This window comes from Hemicordylus capensis, chromosome 1 (genome assembly GCF_027244095.1).
Source record: "Hemicordylus capensis ecotype Gifberg chromosome 1, rHemCap1.1.pri, whole genome shotgun sequence".
In the NCBI taxonomy this organism is placed as follows: Eukaryota; Metazoa; Chordata; class Lepidosauria; order Squamata; family Cordylidae; genus Hemicordylus; species Hemicordylus capensis.
In genome coordinates this window covers 279,585,971-279,604,298 of record NC_069657.1, presented here as the reverse complement: position 1 = coordinate 279,604,298, position 18,328 = coordinate 279,585,971, and the positions used below count along the sequence as shown (strand labels likewise).

General features: G+C 44.8%; 1 long non-coding RNA gene across 2 annotated transcripts in view; it reads right to left on the bottom strand.

Annotated features, from left to right (window-relative positions):
• Nucleotides 1–18,328, bottom strand: part of LOC128340945 (uncharacterized) — an 80,517-nt gene that overhangs the window by 15,437 nt on the left and 46,752 nt on the right. Inside the window, exon 4 of one of the 2 annotated variants that reach the window (XR_008314101.1) lies at nucleotides 1,962–2,035. This is a non-coding gene — a long non-coding RNA (uncharacterized LOC128340945). The remainder of the gene's footprint in view (nucleotides 1–1,961; nucleotides 2,036–18,328) is intronic. The other variant, XR_008314102.1, reaches the window with a different exon arrangement.

Genomic DNA, 18,328 nt, shown 5'->3' with positions numbered 1-18,328 from the left:
ACTCTTCTTTCTTTGACATTCTTAGAAATAGGATGTATTTCTAAGAATGGAAGAAGATGGGGAAGCAGACTCCTGACAGTTTTGCAAGCCGAAAAAGCAACTTTCCCCTCTCCCTCTCCAAACCTCCAACCCAGCCCCTCACAGGAATGTAATGGGTTTTTCGCTCGTATGCCATTTAGGATATTATAAATTTTATTATTTCCTTGTGCTTTGTTACTAGCTGGTGTAGAACAGTGACTAAAAGACTGAGTTATGGTTCAGGAAGTTTGCCTTTGCTATGAACTCACCAGGTGGCCTGAGGTAAGGCACTGTTTCTCAGCTTCACCCCCAAACTGTAATACAGGGATAATTCTGACCTACCTTATAGGGTTGTTGTAAGGACAGCAATAAGATTATGGGGCTATTCACTCTCTCAGGCCAAATGAGGCTAAGGAAGCCCAGCTCAGTTTTGCCGGTGTGTGTGAACCACCGGGAACCGCGTGGTTCATAGCGGCAGTGCGGCGGTAAACCTACTTAGGAAGCTTAGTCTGGGTTTAGGACGCAATGGTGCCCTGAAACCAGGATTAGTGCTCATGTGTTGGTGCCACATAGGAAGCTGCCATATACTGAGTCAGACCATTGGTCTATCTAGCTCAGTATTGTTTTCACAGACTGGCAGTGGCTTCTCCAAGGTTGCAGGCAGGAATCTCTCTCAGCCCTATCTTGGAGAAGCCAGGGAGGGAACTTGGAACCTTCTGCTCTTCCGAGAGCGGCTTCATCCCCTGAGGGGAATAACTTGCAGTGCTCACACATCAAGTCTCCCATTCATATGCAACCAGGGCAGGCCCTGCTTAGCTATGGGGACAAGTCATGCTTGCTACCACAAGACCAGCTCTCCTCTCCTAGGCGAGCTCTCCTCTCCATCTAGCTCAGTATTGTCTACCAACTGGAAGCAACTCTCCAGGGGTGTGGGGCAGGGTTTTTCCCTCTGCTCTGCCTGGAGATGCCAGGAATTGAAACTGATCTCCAGCCATCTTATCAACTTTAGGAACAGGAAACTGCCATATACTGAGTCAGACCATTGGTCTATCTCGCTCAGTATTGTCTTCACAGACCAGCAGCGGCTTCTCCAAGGTTGCAGGCAGGAATCTCTCTCAGCCCTATCTTGGAGATGCTGCCAGGGAGGGAACTTGAAACCTTCTGCTCTTCCCAGAGTGGCTCCATCCCCTGAGGGGAATATCTTACAGTGCTCACACTTCTAGTCTCCCATTCATATGCAGAGCCTGCTTAGCTAAGGGGACAAGTCATGCTTGCTACCACAAGACCAGCTCTCCTCTCCACGCGGTTCCACGTGGCATCTACATGCAAGCAGCCTCCTGGCCAGTGCTGGGAAGCTCCCCATAATGCACCGCACACTTGCCCAGTGCCTTATGTAAATTCCGGGGGGGCTCCTGGCCCCCAAACCTCCCAGCTGTCAGTAGCAGCTAATGAATGTCTGGGCAAGCAATCTGCTCACCCAGCAAGAAGAGCAGGATCATCTGCGCGGGAAGTAAGCCTTCCAAGGCTTCCTCCCCTCACCCTTTTAGAGCCCTTTCTCCAATCGTGAGCAAGGCCAAAAAGAATGTGAAACCCTTTGAATACTCAGATGGAACATACAGGTTCTAATCGGCGAGCTGTTTTGAGAACAACTTGTTGTGCAAAAGCAGTATATGAGTATTCTTAACAACAATAATGGTGACTGACATCCTGCACACCAGTCCACTAGTGTTAGGGCCCTGCCTGGGCTGATGTGCAACTGGAAAGGCAGCCTGACAGTGTTGGGCAACAGGGCAGTCGTGCATTGACTTAAAGCAGTGTCTGTGCCGTTGCACAACCATGGAAACAATGGGACACGGCTGCCTTTCAAGGTTGTACAACTGCTCTGGCAGGTCCCTCAGGCCGGCAGGATGCTGCTGCGCCAAATGTCAGCCAATAATTCTCACGCAATTCATTGTGGAACCTGGATTCAAAGCTCTCCTCCGCTGAGCTGGCCTTTGTCTCAGCTTCAGTTTTCTTCCTGCAAAAAGCCAATAGAAAAGCAAACAGCAAGGTGGTTGCGAAGACGAAGAAGATAAGGCTCATAAGACACTTTTTAGTTCAGAACTACAGCCGAAACAATTACCCTTGAGCACAAATGTTAACACCTTCCAGAATATTTGGGTTTATTCCCACAGAACTGACCTGAGGACAGAGTGCCAGGATAAAAGATGTGCACAGATTACAAACTGATTGGAAACCTGCTGCCGTCAGTTTGTCCTTGGCCGTGTGAGTCCCTGATCTCCCCTGTTTCTCTTCGCTTTTGGGCAAGAGGAAAAAGAACGAAGGCGCTAGAAGCTGCATACACAACAATATTGAGCTAGTTTGTCTGTGCGGAAGCACAGTGTGTGTCCTTTGTGGCAGGCTACAGAAATCAAGTCAGAGCCTCTTGTTTGTGCTCACAGGTCTTCACCAATTCAACACACACAAAGAGAACAGAGCAGAAAGAAGACTTCATAGACAATGGGGCACTGACTGTCTCTAAAGTAATTTGAACTTTTAAACCCTTTAAAACATGCTCCCTCTTCCCCGGGATCACACTGAAGGTTGCCATCTTCTTTTACTACCCCCTGCTCCCATGCTTTTAGCAGCAGCTTGACTCGCAGACCATCAGGCACGTCTAGGGGCTAGAGTCAAAATACTTTGCTCTGAAGGCAGCTGCCTTGTGTGGTGAGCCATCATGTCAGGTACCACCCTCGGCTGGGACTTTGCCTGACAATGGTCTTGTTTTATAGCTGCTTCCCTCACAAACACAAGGGCTACATTTGCACATAATGCAGGACCGCAGGCCTAATGGACACCCCCACGCCCCCACGTGCTCCCCATACCCCCACTTGCTCTCCTGTCTGCATTCGCTCTCCTGTCCGCATTCGGACGCAACGGAGAGCAGGCTCTCTGCAGTCAGGGAGACTACGAAGAGGAGGGGGAACTGGCTGCGCAGGCTTCCTTCTTGAAGGACAGACTGCACAGCCAATCAGGACCAAAGGGAGAGAGGAGCTTCCTCCTCAACTCCGGTTAGAGCATAGGCAGCCTCCAGTTCTGCATTCACTCTTAACGCTCCCAAATTCCAACCCCAGTTAGGAGCAACAAAACTCACTACAAGCTGAGGGTTCAAACTGGAGTTTGTATACGCATTTGGACGTAACAGTTTGGCAACCTCTGGCCCCTGCAACTCCAGTTCTGTGTTACATGTGAATGTGGCTTAAGTAATCTTATATAGATTTAACTAAGCGTTTATTCAGAAATAACTCCATTTTCTACTTCTTCTTTCCCTCCCCTTTCCTTTCTGACTCCATCCCCACATTCCCTACAGGATCCCCACTGGGACAAATTTGTAAACAACAAAACATAAAAGATACTGGATGGAATACAACATGTCTCCCTGGCTCTGGTGTGTTCTAATATGTCCCTTGGCTCTGACTGTGTAGCTCAGGCTCCATTTGGATAGCTGGCTGCAGCTCAGCTCTGCCATAGACATTAGTGAGTAAACATGCTTACATATGAGCTGTGAAAAGTTCCACTTGCTGAAGTCTGGAAATCAAGCTGCTGTTAAAGGAGTAAGAGCATGCTAGACTGTGTCCCCGCACTGTGGTCTGTTCTTAGTCACCCTCTTCCTCATTTGAACCATAGCTCTTTATTACCCTCTTGATGTGCAGCATATTTTACCAAAGGGTCCTGAGCACTCACACGCATACTAACTGCTGTTCCCTTTAGCTGAACCCTAGGAATTTGAACTCTCTCAAGGCTAATTATTTCTGATATAACATTTTTCACATTCCCGCCCCCATTCCCATGTGGAAAGCATTATATCAGGCCGCTTGTCTCTGAAATGGGGTGGTGGTCAGTCTCTTTATCCCAGATAAATAGAAGGATGTGTCATTTGGAAATGCCTCTCAGGTGCCTTTTTGAAAGTCAAATCCTTGCTGTTGAGACAGGAAGACCAGAGCCTTCTGAATGACAATCAGTGCCAGCTAACCACTATGGTTCCACTGCCAAGTGCACTGAGAGTCTCATTCATTGTGGGAAAGGAGGAAGAAAAGGAGATTCCCATTTATTACCAGGTTTTGGAGGAGCTGAAGCACATCTTCTCATGAATGTCAGATGCATGTTAGGCAAGAGTGTTTTGCTTCTCTTGCTGCTCTGACAAAGGGAGGGCACCCCATTCAGTATGCTCTTTTAAGGACGATACTCACAGTGAGCACAGAAATCCACCACTGTCAACTTAGATGCTCTCTAGAGTTGAAAGAAATCATCATCATCATCATCATCATCATCATCATCATCATCATCATCATAATTCAATTTCTATACCACCCTTCCAAAAATGGCTCAGGGCGGTTTACAAAGAGAGATAACAAACAAATAAGATGGCTCCCTGTCCCCAAAGGGCTCACATTCTAAAAAGAAGCATAAGACACACACCAGCAACAGTCACTGGAAATACTGTGCTGGGGGTGGATAGGGCCAGTTACTCTCCCCCTGCTAAATAAAGAGAATCACCACAGAAAAAGGTGCCTCTTTTATCCCAAAGTGTATAGGTACTGCTCTGCAGCAAGCTCTGAGCATAGCTCTGTTATAGACTTGAAATGCTTTAATAATTATTATCTCTCTCATAACTGAATCCTGGACATGTACCTCTTCGAGGGGGCTTGGTATCTGCAACTGAGAATTCTTAGCTCCCCAAAACATTTCAGTACAAATTCTGGCAGGGGGTGGAGTTGCAACAGTTAAAGTGGTATAAATCCACTTCGGCAGGAATTTATAGTGTAGCTTTGCTCTCGCCTGTGCTTCTGCATGGTTGTTCAGTTGTCAGGTCTTCAAGTCACAGATGCAATTTACAGCTGGGAATGATGGGAGTTGAAGTTCAACAACAGCCAGAGAGCCAAGGTTGCCTGTCTCTGCTCTAGTGGATTTAGCCAGGATGTCAGCCACTAGCTCCCATCACTAGGCATGTGATTACTCTTCATGTGATTACTAGTGATATTTTTGTATAGTCCTCTCATGTACTAGAGTTCTATTTTTCCAGACTGAAAATGGATAGTTTCCTGCTCCTTACTGCTGTTTTAGATTGGATATTAGAGAAGATTAATGGTATAAAGAAAACATTTATGCACCCAAGGTCAAGCCACAGATAGAAATAATACATCTGTTTAAAGGGAAACTAAAGGAAGCCACCGCTCTGGGCTCCTTGATGGAAGAGTAAAATATAAATGTGGTGATGATGATGATGATGATGATGATGATAATATCACCATCAGCCAATTACAAAAAGCAACTTTACTGGGAACAGCCTATATTCTGTGACAATATCTATAATAACAGCAACAACATTGATAATAAAATTCAGCCATCCCAGGTCCTTGGGAAGGACTTGATGTCTGGATAAAACAAACCAGTCAATAACACCTGTCTGACTGTGTAAACAATAAACAACAACAACAACAATAAAATAAAATAAATATCTGGGATCAATAAAAATGATTAGAGCGAGAATAATTAAATTCCAAATATAGTATTAAGAGTATGGATTTGGGAATGAAGATTGCCAAAGATAAGTCATGCATCTGAGATGGACCATGGAGAGAGCACTGTGCTACCTTTCAGACTGGGAACATTCTGCTAAGGGAAGTTCGATATATTAGAACATATTCTACAGGTAGCAAATTAACTTCTGTAAACTTCTGTAGTACATGGAAGAGCTGGTGCTATGAACTTCAAAATAACCTTGTTCAAGATTAAGATGCCATTAAACACAATAAAAATACTAGGATCCGGGAATGCTCTGCTAAGGTTCATATCTGCTAGTAAACACAGAAGTATAGTCCATGCAATTCTATATTGTACAATTTTGTAAGAGACTGTCTTGCAGTGATTTATGTTACATGTGACTGTCGGAGAGGAGGGTCAGTTGTATACTTTGGATGAATAGGGTGTTTTCTGTGGCCTGCACCCATTTAACATGATGCTCTGCCCCTGGCTGGATGAGTCTGTATTGCTGGGCTCCATCCCCAAGTGCCGAGGTCTGCCCTTTTACAACTGGGTTCTGCCCCAGAGCAGAGGGGCTCTAGCCCTTGATCCCATTAGACTCTGCTTCTTGATCAGCCTGTGACCCTCCCCTTGATGCAGTTGGGCTTTGCCTTCAGGACCACACATTTGTAGCAGAATGTTGTCTGTCAAGCAGTTCTAGAGAGAGATGATTGGTATACTAGCTGCTGATGTCACAACAAGCCAAATATTCAAAGAGGGCAGAAGAAAGATTTATCTCTTGCTGGTGATGTTACAATGCTCACTCTGCATTGAAAAAGCCTTTTTAAAATCGCTGTTGCTGATGCGAGGATGGGGGTATTTCAGTTTTTTCCAATATGAAAGGTCACATAGTCCCCTAAACATAGCTTATTCCCTCCCCTTCGCTTCCCTTCTCTCTCAGTCTTCTTATTCTGCCTCTGCTGTTCTGCCCAGTGAAGCAGTTCAGGATGAGAAGATAGACAGATGTGTTTGCTTGCAGATATCTGGACCATTATTATATACATGGCCAAGAAACCTAGACTAAACGAAATCACTTTCCTACCCCTTTCTGATAGTTAACTGTCATAAATGTATGCTAGAGCAGGGATCAGAGAGCTGAAATGCAGATCTGTGTCTGTCCTCTTGGAGCTGTAGCATAAATATTCTCCCTTTCCATCCGCAATGTCACTGGAAGTCAAATGTGGCTTGTCTGTAAACCAGTAAATGGTGTGTAAAAGACCGGCACCTGCTTGTTTGCTCAAAATATTAAGCTGTCAAATGACATGGGTGTTTGTGCTCACAGACTTGCTTCAGATGATTGATGTAGGTCATGCCTTTGTTTGAGAAAGCCCTGGGTTAGTCAGCCATAGGAGAAAGCTCTTTGGGATTGCTGTTCGAAATGAGTGTCAAACTGCACTCACCCTGAAGTCAGCAGGGACTGTAGGGGAGTAGCTTGTTTAGGCTGTGATTATTGCTGGATATTTCTCTATTAAATTAGCAAATGTAAATCAGAGAGATATGATCAGGTATGATTAGGTATGAGCCAGCATGGTGTAGTGGTTAGAGTGCTGGACTAAGACCAGGGAGACCCGAGTTCAAATCCCCATTCAGCCATAAAACTAGCTGGGTGACTCTGGGCCAGTCACTTCTCTCTCAGCCTAAGCTACTTCACGGGGTTGTTGTGAAAGAGAAACTCAAGTATGTAGTACACCGCTCTGGGCTCCTTGGAGGAAAAGCGGGATATAAATGTAATAACAACAACAACAACAATAAATATAAACAAGACTTCTCCAACTTCTTCTTCTTTTTTTAAACCCTCTTCCCCCACACATAGGAAGTTAGCATGTTAGGTAAAAGGTTCTAACTTTTCTTCTTTACCCCCAGAAATATAATATAGCAGAGAGAAGGGTTTTAGCCCAGCTTTCTTTGATCTGTGTGGAGAATTTTTAAACAGGGGAACTCCAAACACATCAATCTATGTTCAGAAACTGTATGACTCCAGGTGGGGTTAGTTCAGCTTTTAGTCACACACACACAGTTCCTGGGGGAAAAAATGCATGAACCATTTTAAATTAAACACTGCAGGGAGCTGTAATACACTGGTCCTGTAATACATAGGTTACCCCAAACCAGAGGTAAACGTGCCAGAGGTTGCAGTTTGTGACCATCATAAGAACATAGGAAGCTGCCATATACTGAGTCAGACCATTGGTCTATCTAGCTCAGTATTGTCTTCTCTTCACAGACTGGCAGCGGCTTCTCCAAGGTTACAGGCAGGAATCTCTCTCAGCCCTATCTTGGAGATGCCAGGGAGGGAACTTGGAGCCTAGATGCTCTTCCCAGAGCAGCTTCATCCCCTGAGGGGAAAATCTTACAGTGCTCCTCACACATCAAGTCTCCTATTCATATGCAACCAGGGTGGACCCTGCTTAGCTAAGGGGACAAGTCATGCTTGCTACCACAAGACCAGCTCTCCTCCCTAGTAAAGACCAAATGCATCCAATTGAACCACCCAGAGACGAAAGTTTGGGGTGGTGTACAAATTTGATAAATAAAAATAAATGTAGCTGTTGTTTCATCACCCAACCACAGCTCCGTTTTTGCTTCCAAACCTGAATTTTACAAGCCTTGGTTTGTAGTGAGTTTTGCTGCTGAAACCTGAGGTTTGCAGGCACCATTGTGTCATCTGAATTCTGCTGCCGCTATAACCTGGGTTTTGTATGCAAGCTTCTCTTGCAACTATAGAGAGGTCAGCTCTGAGCAGCCCAGAAATGCTTCAGTTCTTCTTGCTGGCCACCTCTTGGAGCTGCTGCTCCACCATCTGCTACCTCCTTACTCCTCCTGCCACTGCTCGGCAACAGGGTGGCTGCATCTCTAGAGTTTATGCATTTAAAGGGACAGAAGCATGTTGAGACAAGGGTTCACACTCCCTGTTAACTCTTTAGGGGCGGGCAGGCGCTGATCACTGCATAAGCAGAATATAAAGGTCATCAATATACACACACACGATTTCCTACTATATACATCAAAATAGGTTCTTATAATGAAAATTCTAGTTCATTTTCTTTTAGCAGGAGAAAGGACATCCTAGAGACATTTTCCAGGATCATCCTGCGTCATCATCACACACAAGCTCTATTCATGCATTATGTTCAGCACACAAACACTCTGTGTACAGTGTCCACACATACATATCTATATGCATGTGCAGTTATTCACACATTATGTCCAATGCACGTGCAGTAGTACACTTCCTATCTGTACCCTGCATTTGAGGGGCCTTGTACCCAGGTCCACTTTTAAAGTGAAAACATGTACAGTCATTCACACAAACACATGTACACATGCACAAACTCTTGTATGCACATACAACATAATGTCTGAACAGGGCTTGGTGTCTGTCCAGTTTTAAAGCATGGTGGAACACACGAGATCCCATTTCAGCCTTTCTGCACTGACTTTTGGCTTACTGCACCACCAGCACTTCCAAAACAACCGAGCTGGAGGAGCTGAAATTATAGCCTTTAAAAATAATCAGACCAACTCGCTGAATTCTTTCTGAAGCTTTGCACAGCATCAGAAGGGAAAACATGTGTCTGCTGAGAGCTTTAAGAGGAATGGACAGGGAGGAAACAGTTGGAGGGCAGCAGCTGTTACAGGATTCTCAGAGGCAAGGTTCAGGTGCTATTAAAATCGAATGAACTGCTAGTAAGCCTTGAAGAATCACTAGCTTAAAAAGAATGGTTTAAACATTGCCTGAGGGGGTGATAGAACTAAAAGGGGAAATTTCTCAAATACAGGGTCTTTGTCTGGTGTAAAGGCTAGATGTTTGTTTCTCTGTGGCTGAATTTATCCTCTTCAATTCCCATTACAATTCATCCTGTTGTCACATTTTCCTCTTCCATCCTCTATCCTCTTAGGGCAAGACTAGATGTGAGATATGAGATCCCAGATTTGTGATGAGGATCTCCCCAAACGTTTTGAAACTTCAAAGCAGTCAGCATGAGGCTGCACATTTATTTAATCAGGGAAGTGATTCTTGTTGGGGCGGGGGGAGCTTAAACCCTTTTCTTCTGTTCCATTTCTTTAGTCTGTTTTACTCTCAAAGTTATAAGCCCTGCATTTGTCTTTTTCTTTCTCCCATGGAGCAAATAGTGACTTTTTCTGGGAAGTTAGATCAGGGCAACAACCCAGGAGGAACAGGTTAAACACCTTCTCCCCTAGCACCACTTTCCCAATTCAATAATAAAGCCAGTCAATCTTTATTACGGTCATAGACCAGCACAGGTTATAAAACAGTAATACTATACAATAAATGCTATATCAAAGGGAAAAAATGTTACAGTATTACGGAGAATAAGATTGATATAGCAGATAAGGCTGAGAAGGGTGGAATATAATAAAGCCAAAAACAGGAGAGATCTTGATTCTGATCCCCCATCCTGCGTCACATGTCACTAGTCCTTTATTTGTTTCCCAAGAACACACTAGAATAGAAATGAATTAATAAGTGATATTTTGGAAAATCAGTTTGGGGCCAAACAGGGGCGTATCTAGGGTGGGGCAGGCAGGGCACGTGCCCCGGGCGCCACTTGAAGGGGGCGCCATTTTGTAAAATTGTTTTAAAAAAATTAAATGGTTGCTGAAAACAAAATGGACACTGCACATGCTCAAATGGCCTCTGTGAGGCCCTAGGCCATGCCAGGCCTTGCAGAGGCCATTTGAGCATGCACGGTGGCCATTTTGTTTTCAGCTGCCATTTTTTAAAAAAAGATTATTTTTAAAAATGGCCACTGCACATGCTCAAATGGTCCCTGCGAGGCCCTAGAGGCCAGCAGGGTGAGGGGGAACCTTTGCAGACACCCCCCATGGCATTTAGAAAGCCCCCCGAAGGGGCTACAGGTAAACAAAAATTAAAAATATATATATATATAATATAAGACACTGTACACACATTCAGATTGGCACTATGTACAGAGAATCAGGGCTTGTGAATACTGAGCTGAAGCTTATGAGCTAGGATTGCATTCATTTGCTCTTACTTTGCTTCTTGTGATAAGTGAGTTAAATGTGATGTCTTAATATTATGGCTATTAATGGTGAGTTTGTCTTTGAATCAGTGTGAAATCCTTAGTATTAAGGCCCACTGGGAGTTTCTTTCTCTCTTTCTCTCATTTTAACTGTCTTTCTGAAATACTAGAATATATTCCAAGCAGTGACACAGTTTACTCTGAATATCCTTTAATTATTTTCAGAGTATCTAGGAAAAGTCAAATTCTCCATTGATTTTTAAAACTTATGTAATGGTAATGCTATAATGCATAGTAGAGAATTAGACAGGCACTTCTGTTTAGTTTTCCAAGTACACCTCCACATAGTATTTGGGTATTTCATGAGCCCCAGCATACTGAAATTTGTAATTTCCCAGCATTTTTTGGTCTGTCTACATCCACTGCTAAATAGTTTTTGAAATATTAGAAGATTAACGAGCTTGACTTGTATTTTTCAGCTGATATTATGGTGAAGTTATCTGAAAGATGGGTGTCAGATGTTTGGACAGGGGGCGCAATTTCAGTGTTTGCCCTAGGCGCTATTTCCCCTAGATACGCCTCTGGGGCCAAACTACATGAGACAGTTGCAGACCAATCTCCTCTTCTCCTCTGTGGCATCAAACAGCAAATTGGTGTTGCAAAACACACAATAATGCACCAATGCAGGGAGGAAGAAGCAGCCTGACAGAACTTCCCAGCTATCTGCATTGGTGCAGCACAACCCTCAGGGACATATTTTTGGGTGGCACAGAAGGCTTCCTGGGGAAGGGGGAAGGTGTCAAAAATTGCTGCTTCCCCATTGCCCTGGTGCATCCTCTCTCTGTATGTTAAACTGCCTGGCTTTTTTTTAGTCAATTAATTGGATAAATATCAGTATATCTGCATACTGCATATTTTAATAGAAATATCTTCTTGAGGATTCTGTAGGGCAAGGATAGGGAGATAAAAATACTTTTAAAAACTGGAAATAACTACCACATATTGGCGGAAGGAAAGGCCATATCTTTCTAACATTTACTTTTTTCCATAAATTTGGGAGCAGAATATTTCTATTTATAGTAGCACAACGGGAGTAAACGGTTTTTGAAAAGAAATTAATGTCATAAATATAAATAATAAATCCTTCAAGACTAATCGTATCTTTTAAAATGGATGTACTGGCTTCGTAGATTGCAGGAATACTATAAATGTAATTTATCTTTATTTCAGCAGAGCATTTGGTAAAGTTTTCCATGATATTTTTGTTAGGAGGTCAGTCAAATGCAGGCTAGATGACACTGTCAGGTGAATTCACAACTGGTTGGAAAACCATACTCAATGATTACTAATAAATGGCTTGATCAGACTAGCGAGAGGTTTTGAGTGAGGTGCCACAGTGCTCTGCCCTGGCCCTGGTAGTATTTTTGTCAGCATTTTTGTAAGTGAGATGAAGGGGTGCATAGAATCCTAATCAAGTCTGTAGTTTACACAGATAGGGAGGGATAGTTAATGTCTCAAGCCATCTAATGGCACAGCAGGGAAGTCACTTGCCTAGGGAGCAAGCAAGTTGCTGGTTTGAATCCCGGCTGGTATGTTTCCCAGACTATGGGAAACGCCTATATATTAGACAGCAGTGATATAGGAAGATGCTTAAAAGCATCATCTCACACTGCACGGGAGGAGGCAATGGTAAACCCCTCCTGTATTCTACCACAGAAAACCACATGGCTCTGTGGTCACCAGGAGTCAACACCGACTCAATGGCACAACTTTACTTTACTTTAGTTAATGTCTCAAGACACAAATAAAATTCAGCATGGTCCTGACTGAATGGAAAACTGGGTTGAAAGTGACAAAATGAGATTCAACAAAGAGAAATGCAAGGGTTTTCACTCAGACAACAAAACAAAACAAAACAAAACACAAATGTATAGGTGTAGGATGAAGAATTAGGATTGGTTTAGCATGAGTACATATGAAAAGGGTCTTAGGATTGCAGAAAACCAGGAATCAGGAGTATGATGCAGCTACTAAGGCTCATCTAATTTAGACTGCCTTCATAGAACCATAGTCTTCAAGTCATAAGAAGTAATAGTACTACACATTATTCTGCACTAATCAGACCTCATCCGGAATATATGTCCAGTTCTGGGTGTTGCACTTTAAGAGGAATGTCTACAAGAGAAGAAGGGTGCAGACAGACTGAAATAGGTTCAGAGAAGGGCAATGAAATAAGCCAAATGAGGAAAGGAAATGGGAATATTTACCCCTGCTAACTTGGCAAAGAGGAACCTTTTAACGTGGTGATTCTCTTTATTGAGCAGGGGGAGAGTAACTGGCCCTATCCACCCGCAGCACAGTACCTCCAGTGACTGTTGCTGGTGTCTATCTTAAGTTTATTTTTAGATTGTGAGCCCTTTGGAGACAGGGATCCATCTTATTTATTTATTATTTCTCTGTGTAAACTGCCCTGAGCCATTTTTGGAAGGATGGTATAGAAATCGAATGAATGAATGAATGAATGAATGATTTAGCCTGGAGAAGAGAAGGCTAAGTGGGGGACACAGCACTGTTCAAGTACCTGAAGGGATGCCATAGGACCAGTTCAGACGATTGTCTGCCAACACACAAAATCAGGGTGGGGCTGTACTAAGAGCGTACCTGCCCTGCCATCACTGCAGGATGTCCCATGCTTTAATTGTGTGTGTGCATGCATGCATGGGAAGGTTCATTTGAATCACCCCTCTACACACACTCCAAAACCATGTTTAAACAACCCTGGATTTCTTACACCAAGCAGGGGGCTGGACTATGAGGCCCATTAAAACTCTCAAGTTTCTATGATTCTAAGTTCTGGTGCCATCATTACTGTGGACATATGGGCATTTCTTCAAAACTGGGCACTGGTTTTTAGTTTCCTCGATCTGGAGGAACAATACACTAGCTTGAGATGACACTAGGGCCAGTGTCATCGGTTGGCATGGCCGGACAGCTTCCGAGGACCCACAGCTCTCTGAAGGGAGCACTGTTGATCCCTGAAACCACATCTGCAGCCAAAGCCTTTGAGTGTAGTGGAGCAGTTTTCTTGGGGTCCACTCAGGCAGGAGGGGGGCCATGGAGGACAGTCCCATGGACCCCTTAAACCTGGAGCTGGCCTTTGGTAACAATGCAAGGAAAACCCAAAGGGAGGAAGAAGGTGGATAAAATGTGCAGTCACAGACTGTAAAGCATTTGCAAGTTCCAACGAGTCTCACTAATTATCCAATGAACGAATTTTAATTTGTAGTTAACTGTAGAGTCAGATCTAATCCATGTTTGCTTGGGTAGAACTTCCACTGATGCTCATGGGACTTCCTCCCATCTAAATGCACATAGGATTGCAACTGTAGTTGACTAACTGCACCAATTAGAGTGTGTTGCCTCCAAATAGTATTGAACCCCAAAAGGCAGGCTTCCTTCTATTAAAGTGTTCCATGTATATTGCAGCAAATAGGAAATCATTAGGAATTTTATTAATCTATGTTTAATAAAGGGGGCCTGTAATTTGGGATGAAAATGTTCTAATTGGAGAGGCTAGTACCTTGCCCGTGGCTATTTCCATTTACAGGGCTTGTTCTCTTTATAGCTCTCTGCAGCTGACTGCACTGACGTCATCTTTACAGCCATTGACACATTCTTTTGTGTGGTGTGAATGAAGAAGTAAATTGATCCCAGTGGGGACTGTACTCACAATGAACAGAAGCCTGCCACTTTGCCAGCTCTAGATGGCATTAGCTATCTGTTACTATAGCGCAGGACTCAACACCCAAATCATTAACAGCTAGGAGTTGCTCACGCCCAGTGTGATTTTTCTTTTTGACTCAATTTACCCTAGGCACTTTAAATTAACAGCTCCCCATTCATTAGGAATATTTATAATACCAATATTTTATCAAGGATGCTCGAAAGATTATTCCAAAGGTGTAGAAAAATAAAAATTGCTCCGAAACATGCAAGTCGGGATGTTGTCTGGTGCTGGACAGCAAAAGATGAGAAAGAACATAACGGTTCTGTTGCCAAATGATGTCAAGCAGGTCAGTTGATGGGGTGAACTCTGCTTGGCAATAGCCCTATTCAGATATTATGTCGTACCTGCATTCAGATGTCTGTACACTTGCACCGTTTTGTGTGATTGACCGTGCCTGTGTTGATTTTCAAAATGAATCTGGGTACAGGCCCTCTGAGATGTAGGCTACAGATAGTGTACTGCTGCCCATTCATCCCACATAACATGTGAATAACTGTACCTGCATACAGATCTGCACCAGTGTTCAATGGCTTACATACTGCACGGCCAGCCGCCCGTAAAAGAAGAATGTGATCTGGCTGGTTCTGCTGCACTCACCATCGTGTGGATGTTCCTACCAACAATGGGGGAGGCTCCATGCATCCTAAGCACTGGGAGTAATGGGACCAATGGGAATTGGCTGTAGCTGCTCTGATGCAGCACTTAGGATGCACAGAGCTTCCTCTGTTGTCAGCAGGAGAGTTGATGTGGTGGTGAGTGCCATGGATCCAGCGACATCACATCTCTCCTGGATGGGCAGTTGGCTGTGCACTATGTAAGCCAGTGTATACGGATTGTACAAATGTTGAATATAATGTGTGAATAAGGCAAATCTGATGTCCCATTTCATTTTTGCCCTTTTATCCCTCTCCTTTCCTCCTGCTTACTAGGAATGCCATTTAGGGTCACATGACACATGACTATAAGCCCAAGATATTCAACTACGTTCTTGCTTCCCTTTTTAAAATAGCTTGCACAGCAAAACTGATATGGATCAGGACTGTGGTGGGAAGGGGCTTTAGCCCTTTGCAGCTGCCACAATCCCAGTCAAGACTGAGCCCTTCACTATGGCTGCTATTTAGCCAGGCAGGGAAGCTCCTGTTAGCCTCAATGGCAGCTATTCTCTCTGGTCAAAGAGCAGCCATGCAGGGGGGTGAGTAGGGGATCCAGATTGTTGTCTTAGTCCTCTGACAGGACAGGGTGGAGGGGCTGTTTCCATAAATGGTCAGTGCTATGACACAATGAGCCTGGTCTCACGACCCAGTTTTTGGACCCGGTTTTTGTGAGTGCGCGGGGAGAGCGGGTTAAGCCCGCTCTCCCCGCACACGAGCAGGGAGGGAGCCCTGGGCGGCCGGATGGGCTGCCCACATGATTGCTGGCTCCGTGATGGAGCCGGTGGGGGCTGGGGGGAGCGGGGGCCGATCGGCCCCCAGAAGCTTCAGCATGCCCTGTGCGAGCGCGCAGGGCATGCTGGTGAAACCCCCGGAGCCAGGAGGTGGCTTTTTTCCTCCCCTCCGGGGGGTCTCCTCATGAGTAGCTGTAGTGCGGAGTCACTGCACGGCTACTCACAATAAAAAAACCCAGGTTTGCGGAGTGCTCGCTCTGCAAACCCGGTTTTAGGGGAAGGGTATTTAGGCGGGTTAACCGCCTGGGAGCCACCGGGCTCGCTTGCAAGCCTGGTCGCTCCCACGATTAGCCAAAATTGGGCTAGGCTCCCGTAGCCCGATTTTGGCTGATCGTGGGAATAGCCCCTCTGTGTTGTAATTTTGTGCCACTACTGAGGAATGACTAGGAATTTGGGACCTGATACCTTTATGGATGGGTACTGCAGCAATACCCAGAATGTGGAAGCACCCATGCTGCTGACCAGGTTACAGCATCTGGCATGGGCCATGACTTCAGTGACTTGGGCTACGCCCCACCAGCCAGTTAGCAGCCACATATCTGTGTAGTGATGAGCTAGCAGACCCTGCATCACCACCTTGCAATGCCTGCCATGAAGGGTCAACTGCCACTTGCAGAAACAAGCAGTAATAGCCCACTGTGTTATTTCACCAGTTGCCACCTGTAGTTCCCCCTGCTTTTCAAACTATATGTGACAACCCGACATTAGGGGTAATTTCTATGTCCTGGTTCATCTGTTGGAGCACTCCAATAGTGACGTGTGGAAGCCCTTGCCTTCCGGCCCACAGAGAGTCGCCAGTGTGAGCAGGACCTGCCAAGCGAATGCCTGCTTACACAGAGGCCCAATCTTTGTGAACCTCCCCTGCTTCTTTGAGGAAGGCTCTGTGTAATCAGGTGCTCACTGAAGGCTTGGTTCACACGGGAAATTATCTGCAAGATGCAGGGACTTTTTTTGTTCTTGGTAAACAAAAGTCCTAGGATGATCTCATTCTTATTTTTCCTGTAATATTTTTCTGCACATCTGTGAGTGTGTTTGCTTTTTCCTCCTAAACAATATGGGTGGGTGAGCAACAGCAAGAAAGCTAAGAGCAGAGAGACAGTAATATAGTGGCCGCATTTGCACACAACGGGGAACTGGAGTTGCAGGGGCCAGAGGTTTCTCTACTGTTATGTCTGAATGTGTGCAACTCTGGTCTCATTCCTTTAGCAACCCGAGGTTTCACACTGGAGAATCAAATTTGAACCCTCAGTTTGTAGTGAGTTTTGTTGCTCAAAACGGGGGTGCCTTTCCGCGAGTGTTATGTGCGAATGCGGCAATGGAGGCTGCATTCGCTTCAACCAGTGTTTGCATCAACCAATGTTGAGAAAGGAAGCTCTTCCCTCTCTCCGTGTGTGATTGGCTATGTGGGCTGTCCGTCAAGCAATGAGGAAGCCTGCACAGCAAGTTCCCCCTCCTCTCTCTGCAGTCTTGCTGACTGCAGAGAGGATGCTCTCCATTTCATCCGAATGTGGACAGGAGAGTGGGATGGGGAGTGGGGGTGGAACGGAACTGCAGGTCCATTGGACCCAGAGTTCAATGTCATGTATGAATGTAGCCAGTGTGTTGGAAGCAATTATGATTGTTTTGGAGAGAGACTCCCCACTTCCCATTCCTCCTAGGGACAGCATAGAGAAATAGCAATCCTTTCCCTTGCTTTAGAGATCCATCAATGACTTTGTGACAGCAGCAGCTATTACTCCAATCTCCACCTTCACCTCAGGCCTATTTGTATGTGTGGCAATCATCACACTTCACACTAATGAATGGGGTAAAAAGTGCTATGCTTAAAAACTCCGGAAGCAAACAATCAAGAATGATATGGTTCACAGGTGAGTAACATGTAGTACAGCTACTATCTAGGAACACACTTTTGTGACTGGGCAAGATTAATGGAAGCAGAGTCAAGAGGCAAAAGTCCCAGGGAATGTAGAGGGTGAGAAAGTGAAATCCAGAAAAGGAAAGGCAAGACAAAGGCAGTTAGGAAGGGAATATTGGGTGGCCACTTGCCCACTGACTCAGACACAATGCATCTTTATAACCATATTTCCATTTACATCACTATCATTTGGTAGGCATCATGCTCATACAGTTTCACTAGGTGAGTGCAAGATTATAATGGCCCACAAGGTTAAAGTGCAGCATTCTGCCATCACTACAGGCAAGATATTGAGATGTGATCATTTTGGGATGTCCAGGTTTGGACTAATCTTATTAGAGGGCCCATAGCTCAATGGTAGAGAACTTATTATTATTATTATTATTATTAGCATTTATATCCCGCTGTTCTTCCAAGGAGCCCAGAGCGGTGTACTACATACTTGAGTTTCTCCTCACAACAACCCTGTGAAGTAAGTTAGGCTGAGAGAGAAGAGACTGGCCCAGAGTCACTCAGCTAGTATCATGGCGGAATGGGGATTTGAACTCGGGTCTCCCTGGTCCTAGTCCAGCACTCTAACCACTACACCACAC